Consider the following 8,086-nt stretch of genomic DNA (forward strand, 5'->3'; position numbering starts at 1 on the left):
TGTAGATGGAACCAATGAAAACAACCAGACCATTTATAGAGATAAAGGCCCTACATGTTTTTGCTCATCCTAGTAAAGGGCAAGAAAGCATGGATGCTACTGTACTCGAAGGTAATGGAATAAAATATCAGATGCCAGAATGCATCTTTATTTTGGCCTCAATTTCTGTAGTTTACATTAACTATAAGCAAATATGTTGTAATATAGATTTAATTATAATACTTAAAATTAATTTATTGAGCATTAAGAAAAAATATTTTTGAGAAACAAATGATTTTGCTAGGTTTTGCCAATGGTATTCTTGCAAAGTTAATCCATTGTCAATGATTAAATGATACATAATTCATTTTGTTAAAAGCAATAGATAGGTGATATGGATTGAAAATATAGAAAAGAAAACAAAGTGTTGTCTCAAATTTTCTCAGTAAATTGAAATTAGATTTTAAGTAGTTATTAAGAATCAGAAAGGACTGTTAGTGAGTTGTGCAATAGTTGGTTGTTTCTATTTCTTAATTACTTCATCTGTGAATGTATTTTTCACATTATTTGAACTGAATATTCAGAAATAAAGCCCATAAAAATATACTCAATAACCAAAATATATTCAGAAATAAAGCCCATAAAAATATACTCAATAACCAAAGCAAAGCCAATTGAAACAATGGGTAGAGTAAGGGCTTTTGGGTCAGAAAGATATGAATTCCAGTCTGCAAGCTTCCAATGACTAGAAGCATGATGTGTAACAGTATGAGACATTTAAACTCCCTGGACCCCTGTTCTTTCAGGGGGCAAGACTTTCCTCCCCCACAAGGTCCTTATTGATATTTGATGAAAAAAATGTCAAAGGTCACACAGGTTCTTTACCATGTACCTGGGATGTAAGATTCACTTTTCTTGTTTGTGAACCAAGAAACACCTTCTTGACCATGAAAATATGTCAAAGGAAATAAAAGTTATGTAGTTCCAAAGATAAGTCAGTTAAAGATAATTAAAAATGTTATCTAAGTAAGAGTTAAAGAAGATTTTTGCCTTGCTCCCTTAATTATTTTTTTAATTTCATCTAAATATCTTAGAAATAGTCTATTTGAAAGAATCTTCAGTAAAATTGGTTATAGCTTTCCACTTCTGGAAGTTTCATATAGACTTTATCATGCTATACTATGTCTGTCAAGAAGAAAAAGTAATTTCATTAGTCTTATGAGATCTTTTAGAAGAAGAAACATAACTCCACAATTGTTTTTAGTTTTTAAATTTTTTTAGTTGTATATAGATAGAATACTTTTATTTGATTTATTTATTTTTATGTGGTAATGAGGATCAAACCCAGTGCCTCACATTTTCTAGGAAAGCACTCTACCACTGAGCTACAACCTTAGCCCTTGTCTTTAACAGCTTCTCTGAAATACATTTCCCAATTCTCTATGGAATGACCCAGGAGTTCCATTGTTGATCTGACCTGTGCCCTAGGCATCCTCCTTAAAATAGAAGAGATGAATCTTAGGGCAAATCTTAGACAAGATATTTGAAAGCTCAAAAGTCTTCAAGCTAATGTGAAAATATACAACCATGAGAAATTATGAATTTGTATTTACCCTTTTCAAATGAAAAAGTATATCTGGGGCGGGGGTTGTGGCTCAGCAGTAGAGTGTTTGCCTAGCATGTGCTAGGCACTGGTTTTGATCCTCGGAAACACATAAAAACAATAAATAAAATAAAGGTATAAAAATTATTTTTTAAAAAGTGTATCTGGAAATGGTAAAGCTGGTGGAGTAACTAGAGGACTGGTGCTAATAACCATTATGGTATATCTATGGAGATATATCACAGGAAGTGATGTTTAAGTTGAGACCTGAGGTAAGCAGGCACTAGCCAGGGGAAGAGAAGAAGGAGAAGCTAATTCAAGATTCTAGCTGGATATAAGAGGTATGAAACACTTTATGTACTGTTTCATCCTGACAAGATCTTGTGTGAAAGTCCACTACCTGCATTTGGCATGCCCAGAAAAGTGTGAAACATACCAGGATTTGTAGAAAGTGCCTCATCTCTGTTTTGAGAAATCCGCCTTCCTATCCCCAATCTGAGTACTCAGAGGCCATTTGTTCCTTACCAGGTATAAGCAGCCCCATGCTTTTCTTAAGTTTAATTTTTTTCAAAGTACAGAAGAAACCCTGGATTCAGACAATTTCTACATCACTCCCTGCTTTAAACCTCCCCTGAGGCAAGGGAGAAGGGGGCACCAGTCGTGGCTCCCTACTACAGGGAGGGTAAACATAGGCAGGGGAAAGATTAACCATCTCCACAGTATATGTCCTGGAATATTTGCTATAGAACAGCCAGAGGCAACTCAAGGTACCCAGGCTGTTGAGTTCTCTCCCTGGCTCTAGCAGTAGGCTTGGTAAGCAACCTCATTGCCATCTATGCCTGTGGTTAAAAGCACGTACTTTGTAGTAACATGTCCATAAAGCGAGGATATTGATATTTCACTAACAGTGTTGTCATTACATTAAATCTAGCTACTAACATGAGGGACCTGTAGTTGATTCCTTATAAAGAACTGGCTCCATAAAGAGTAGCTATTTTTCTCCCTGCAAAAGAGAAGTCACATGGCAACTTGCTTGAGCTGCCTCCTCAGTCAGGGCCCCTTATCTAGGGGATGCACATCAGAATCACCTTGATGGGCCTTTTCTAAATTCTACCCTGATAATCCTTTGTTGGGGGAAATAGGGCTTGTGATTCAAAAGCTATTCAAGTAATTACTTTAAAATAATATGGGCCTCAGAATCAGGTATGTTCATTCAGAAACAACAGTGTATGTGAGTACCTCTTCTTTATCCCACCAACCAGCTTCTGTCTTTATTTCCATCTTTCTTATTACCAAATTTGGTCTTTATTTTTAATCAGATTTTATGATTCTCAGATGGGAGGGAGATAGGGACCTAGACTTCATAGTATTTTCCTAATTTCCCCAGACCTGTGCCACTAGAAGTGTCTTAGCTATTAACCTTTCATTTTCAGAGGCTCATCCCTTAAGGTTGCCTGATTCAGCAAGTAGAAATACAAGATGCTCAGTTGGATTTGAATTTTAGATAAGCAAAATTATATTGTATGTCATGCCCTTATACTAAAAATTAATTCATTATATGAAATTCAAATTTAAGTGATGCTTTTTATTTATAAGACTATACATGGAAGGCCATATGGGGGTAGAACCAAGGTACTCACATCAACAATCCCACCAAGGCTTCCACTTAATGGATGTACCAGTTTTTATCTATGTGTGAGAGTCTTCTTGCATATCCTAGCTGAGTGGATCCTCAATATTACTGAGGTGACAACATCACATGAAAAGGAAGTGTATGTGAAAGATATCACTAGACAGCCTAGGAAGACAACCACATGAAGCAGAAAGACATCCTCCTGAGCCCAGTAAAGAATTCTGAGAGTTAATAAATCACTGTTGCTTGAAAGTGTTTTATTAAGCAAAAATGGAAATCCCAAACCTGTACTCTGAATTTTTTTTCCCCTGGAGCTTGTTACATTAGACAATACAGGGAATCTTTTATCCTTAAAGCATTGGAAAACTGTTAGAATTTTGGCTATAGTCTGCATATGGGTTTACAGGTGAGTATCAATTTCTGAACATTTCCTCAATTACTTCTTGAAGGAATTTTCAAGGAAATTTTCATGATACATGATTTACAACCTACTTTTGGAATTTAGCACCTAATTCCAGTTCCACTCCACTGCAGTCACACATTTTAAGAAATTCAGGCTGTTGCTACAAATGACTCTGTGAGCTGTGTGAAAATTCATATCCTCAGAACATTTCTAGGTGAGTATACAATTAGAACAATGGACATTTTTTCCCTTCGAGAAGTCTTTGTTATAGAAGTTTTCCTGAAATACTTTCTCCTGTTACAGAGATAGCCTTTGTCTGGAAGTATCTTTCCTTAAGAACAAGTAGGTAGGATTCCTTCAGCAGACAGCAGATGGGTATACCATTTTGACTGTCTCAAACCAGTACCAATAGCTGGATAAGACTCTCCAATTTTGAGCTTCATTAAGAAGCATCTTGCCTGCAGATCAAAGCTACTTTCTTAAATATTTATTCCTTTTATAAAGTATTGAATTGTATTCTTATTCTTTTGTCATGTTTTTTAGTTGGCTTAGGGTTCAAATGTAGAGAAGGGATATATGTTTGGGGGCCCTTTAATAACACAACCCTTTTACCAGACTGTAGGAATAGTAAGGGAGCCATTGAAACTAAAAAAAAAAAAAAAAAAAAAGAGGAAGAGCTGTGGACCCATTGTAAGAACTACCCTTGAGGGGCAAAGTGAAACATAGACTCCCTGAGCATGGATTACTATCAAGCATTTTAAAGGGAGAGGGCTTGGGCTTGATTATGTGACCCATTCTCCTCCCCTTACCCCACACCAATTTGGGAATTGAATTACTGAGCTACATCCCCATCCCTTTTTATTTTATTTTGAGATTCACTGAGTTGCTTAGGCTGGCCTCAAACTTGTGATCCTCTTGCCTGAGAGCTGGGATTCAGGAATGAACAACCACACGGGGTGCTCTTTCTATTTCTAACTCACCGATCAGCAAACAATTCCCACAATAGAGGAGTGGATATAGAAAGGATAGAATTATTTTGGTCATGTATAGCCCCTCACATGGAAGAAATTGTGAGGAACTGAGGATAAAAATTCCTCATGATATCCTAATATTTGTTTCAATTAACCAAGTTTCTGCCTAGAAAATAACATTAATTATAGGCTTTCTTCTGAAAAATTCCTTTAAATATATTTTGTGATGTTACTAGATCATTCAGTCACATAATTATGGACAGTCTCAGATTTTTGCCACAGACGGCAGACAGCTTAGTGTGAGTTTTACATGTTTCCCTGAAGAGGGATAATTCATCTCCAGGACCCTGGAATATCTCTCTGATTCTGTTTACTGATTAGTATTCCTCTTTGGATATGCTTTTTTTTTTTCCAGAGTGGAAAATAGAAGTTTATTAAAGGACAGCAGAAAAGACTTCTCCCGGAGGAAGAAGGGGACCCAAGAGATGGAATCTCGATATGCTTTGTTTTAACAATTGGGCAGAGGACTGTCAGTTGTCTGCATACCCACCTAGTTTCTCTGATTAGTATGCTTTCAGGTGGCCTGAAAGTTGAAGGTATTTTGCTTTAAGGAAAAAAATTAGGGACAGAAGACTGTAGAAAGCATTTCCTGTGTAAGCAAATACCATGCAACACCATTGCCATAGAAACCTCATGTCGTTTTTGGTGACAATAATGACTTTATTGGAGACCAACTTGCTCTGGTTTGAGAGCAGTGTTCCTACTCCAAGTGTATGGACTCTGGGGAGGGTGTGGTGCTCCGAGGTGGGGGATGAACCTCCCTAGGGTGTAGAGAAATGAAGTGATACCAAACCCAATCACCTCATTCTTGATCTGGCACTTGGTGCTTTGCTGACTGGAGAGGGAGAGAGATGTGGGATCCTTCTGGCCCTAGCAGCTTGATAACGTGCTCCAGGGTGTCCTGGACCTACTTTCCTTATAAATGCGGGGTGCGAGAGGGAGGATAAGAAAGGGAACAGCCCTCTGTGACCCCGCTACTCCTCTGTAAAATGGGAGCAAGAATGCTCACCCACAGAATTGTTGGTTTGAGGAAGAAACACGATGTTTAACATGCATTTGTGATAAATTTATATGTAATTTCCTGAATGAATTGAAAAAACTGTCACCATCAACACTGTCACATGTGTGTTGAAAGTTGGTGAGAAGGTATTGTGATAAGGTAATATAGATTCTTATTTGATAATCAGGTTATTATCCTTTCTATATTGTTACGGCTTAGAGTTCTTTTAGATAAAGATGGTATAAACGTTTGTGTAAAAGGCTTTACATACACATATGTTTTTGTTCCCCTATGGCAACTATTAGGAGTGTACTAGCTGAATTGAATGGTAGATGTGAGGTTAACATTTTAAAAAATTGATAAACTGTTTTCCAAAGTGATTGTAGCATTTTTAATTTCTACTGGTAATACTTCACAGTCCTTTTGAATACAAGTTATGGCCATTTTTAAAAATTTTAGCTGTTTTCATTGGGTATAGTGATATTTCATTGGAGTTTTAATTTACATTTCCCTAATGACTAATGATATTTGACATATTTTCCATATAATTAATTGGTATGTGTGCATATAATTAGATAAACTCTGTTCAAAGTGTTAGCCCAATTATGTACTGGAGTTCCTATTTGTTTCTTACTGTATTAACATGTTTTCTATATTGTATTCTAGATGTTCTTTGCCAGATACTACTACTACTACTACTACTACTACTACTACTACTTATATTATTATTGATCTGAGACGTGAATCCAGGGGCATTTAACCACTGATCCACATCCCCAACCCTTTTAATTAATTTATTTACTTTTGTTTTGAGACAGAGTCTTACTAACTTGCTTAGGGCCTTGCTAAGTTGTTGCTGAGGCTGGCCTTGAACTTTCGATCCTCCTACCTCAGCCTCCAGAGTTGCTGGGCTTACAGGCAAGTGCCACTGCACCTGACAGATTTTATTTGAAAATAGATTTTATTTTAAAATATTTTCCCAGTCATTGACCAAACATTTTATTCTCACAACAGTGCCATTGAATGAATAGACTTTTTTAAATTTTGAGGCAGTCTAATTTATAAATTTGTTCATTTGTACTTTGGATATTGCTTTTGGTGTCCTATATAAGAAATGATTTCTTAACCCAAGGTCACAAGGGTTTTCTCCTATGCTTTCTTACAGAAGTTTTATGGATTTAGGCTTTATATTTAGATAAAAGATTCATTTTGTGTTGATTTTTCTGTGTGGTGCAATATATGGATGAATGTATTTTATTTACTTTTATTGATGTGTATTAATTATACACAATGATGGGTTCATTGTGGCATATTCATACATGCTTATAATATACTTAGATCAAATCCATTTCCATTTTGTCTCCAATTACCTTGCCTATTGTCCTCTTATGGACCCCTTCCTCTCTAATAATAGTCTCACTTTTTCATTTATGACCTCCCTTTTTATCCCTTCCTCTAGCTTCCACATATGAGAGAAAATATACAATACTTGTGTTTCTGAGTCTGATCTATTTTGCTTTTGCTTAACATGATGTTCTCTCATTTAATAAATGGGAAAATGAAATGAACAGACAATTCTTGAAAGAAGTACAAATACCTAATAATTATAGTAAAAAAATAAAGTTCACACCTGTAATTCCAGAGACTCAGGAGGTTGAAGCAGGAGGATTACTAATTCAAAGCCAGCCTCAGAAACTTAGCAAGGCCCTAAGGACTTAGTAAGACTCTATCTCAAAATAAAACATAAAAAAGGGGCTGGGAATGTTGCTCAGTGGTTAAGTTACCCTGGTTCAATGCCTTTTATCCCCTCTCCCCCCAAAAAAAGTTCAACAAATTTAGCTATAAGAGAAATACAAATTGAAACTACACTGAGATTCCATCTCACTCCTACTAGAATGGCAATCAAGAACACAAATAACAACAAATGCTGGCAAGGATGTGAGAGAAAAGGAACTCTTATATCTTATACACTGTTTCTGGGAATGTAAATTAGTACAGTCATGTGGAAAACAGTATGTAGTTTCCTCAAAAAAATACTAATATATATATATATCTGCCATATGATCTAACTATACCACTCCTTGGTATCTGCCCCAAAGAATTAAAGTCATTATGCTTTAGTGATTTTTGGAATAACTTTCAGTCTCAGCTAGCAGCTAAAAGCAGCTCGGAAGTGCCTGAAATATCCACCTTCCTTCAGGCCTGACAGGAGCGCCTACAGGATGGGGTGAAACCACATCCTCAGCACTTGCGGTTAGCATTGCCAAACTGCCCGGCCAGGAAACCGAGAGTCAGGGGCTTCAGGGCATGAAACCCCTGACTCAGTAAGGGCTAAAGACCCTTCCAGATTGCTTTCTGCCATGACAGCGATATTTAGAGTTTCCTCACAGTGCGGTTACGTTAGGCAGAAGATGATTGGCTTATGGATATTGTCTTG

At 36.6% G+C, this 8,086-nt stretch overlaps 1 long non-coding RNA gene across 1 annotated transcript; it reads left to right on the plus strand.

Annotated features, from left to right (window-relative positions):
• Positions 1-1,128: 1,128 nt before the first annotated feature.
• On the plus strand, positions 1,129-5,081 carry LOC125614486. Its single transcript, XR_007345066.1, has 2 exons — positions 1,129-3,832; positions 5,005-5,081. It is a non-coding gene; the product is annotated as an uncharacterized LOC125614486 (long non-coding RNA).
• Positions 5,082-8,086: the final 3,005 nt, after the last annotated feature.

The sequence above is a fragment of the Marmota marmota genome, unplaced genomic scaffold, assembly GCF_001458135.2.
Source record: "Marmota marmota marmota unplaced genomic scaffold, marMar, whole genome shotgun sequence".
Lineage (NCBI taxonomy): Eukaryota > Metazoa > Chordata > Mammalia > Rodentia > Sciuridae > Marmota > Marmota marmota.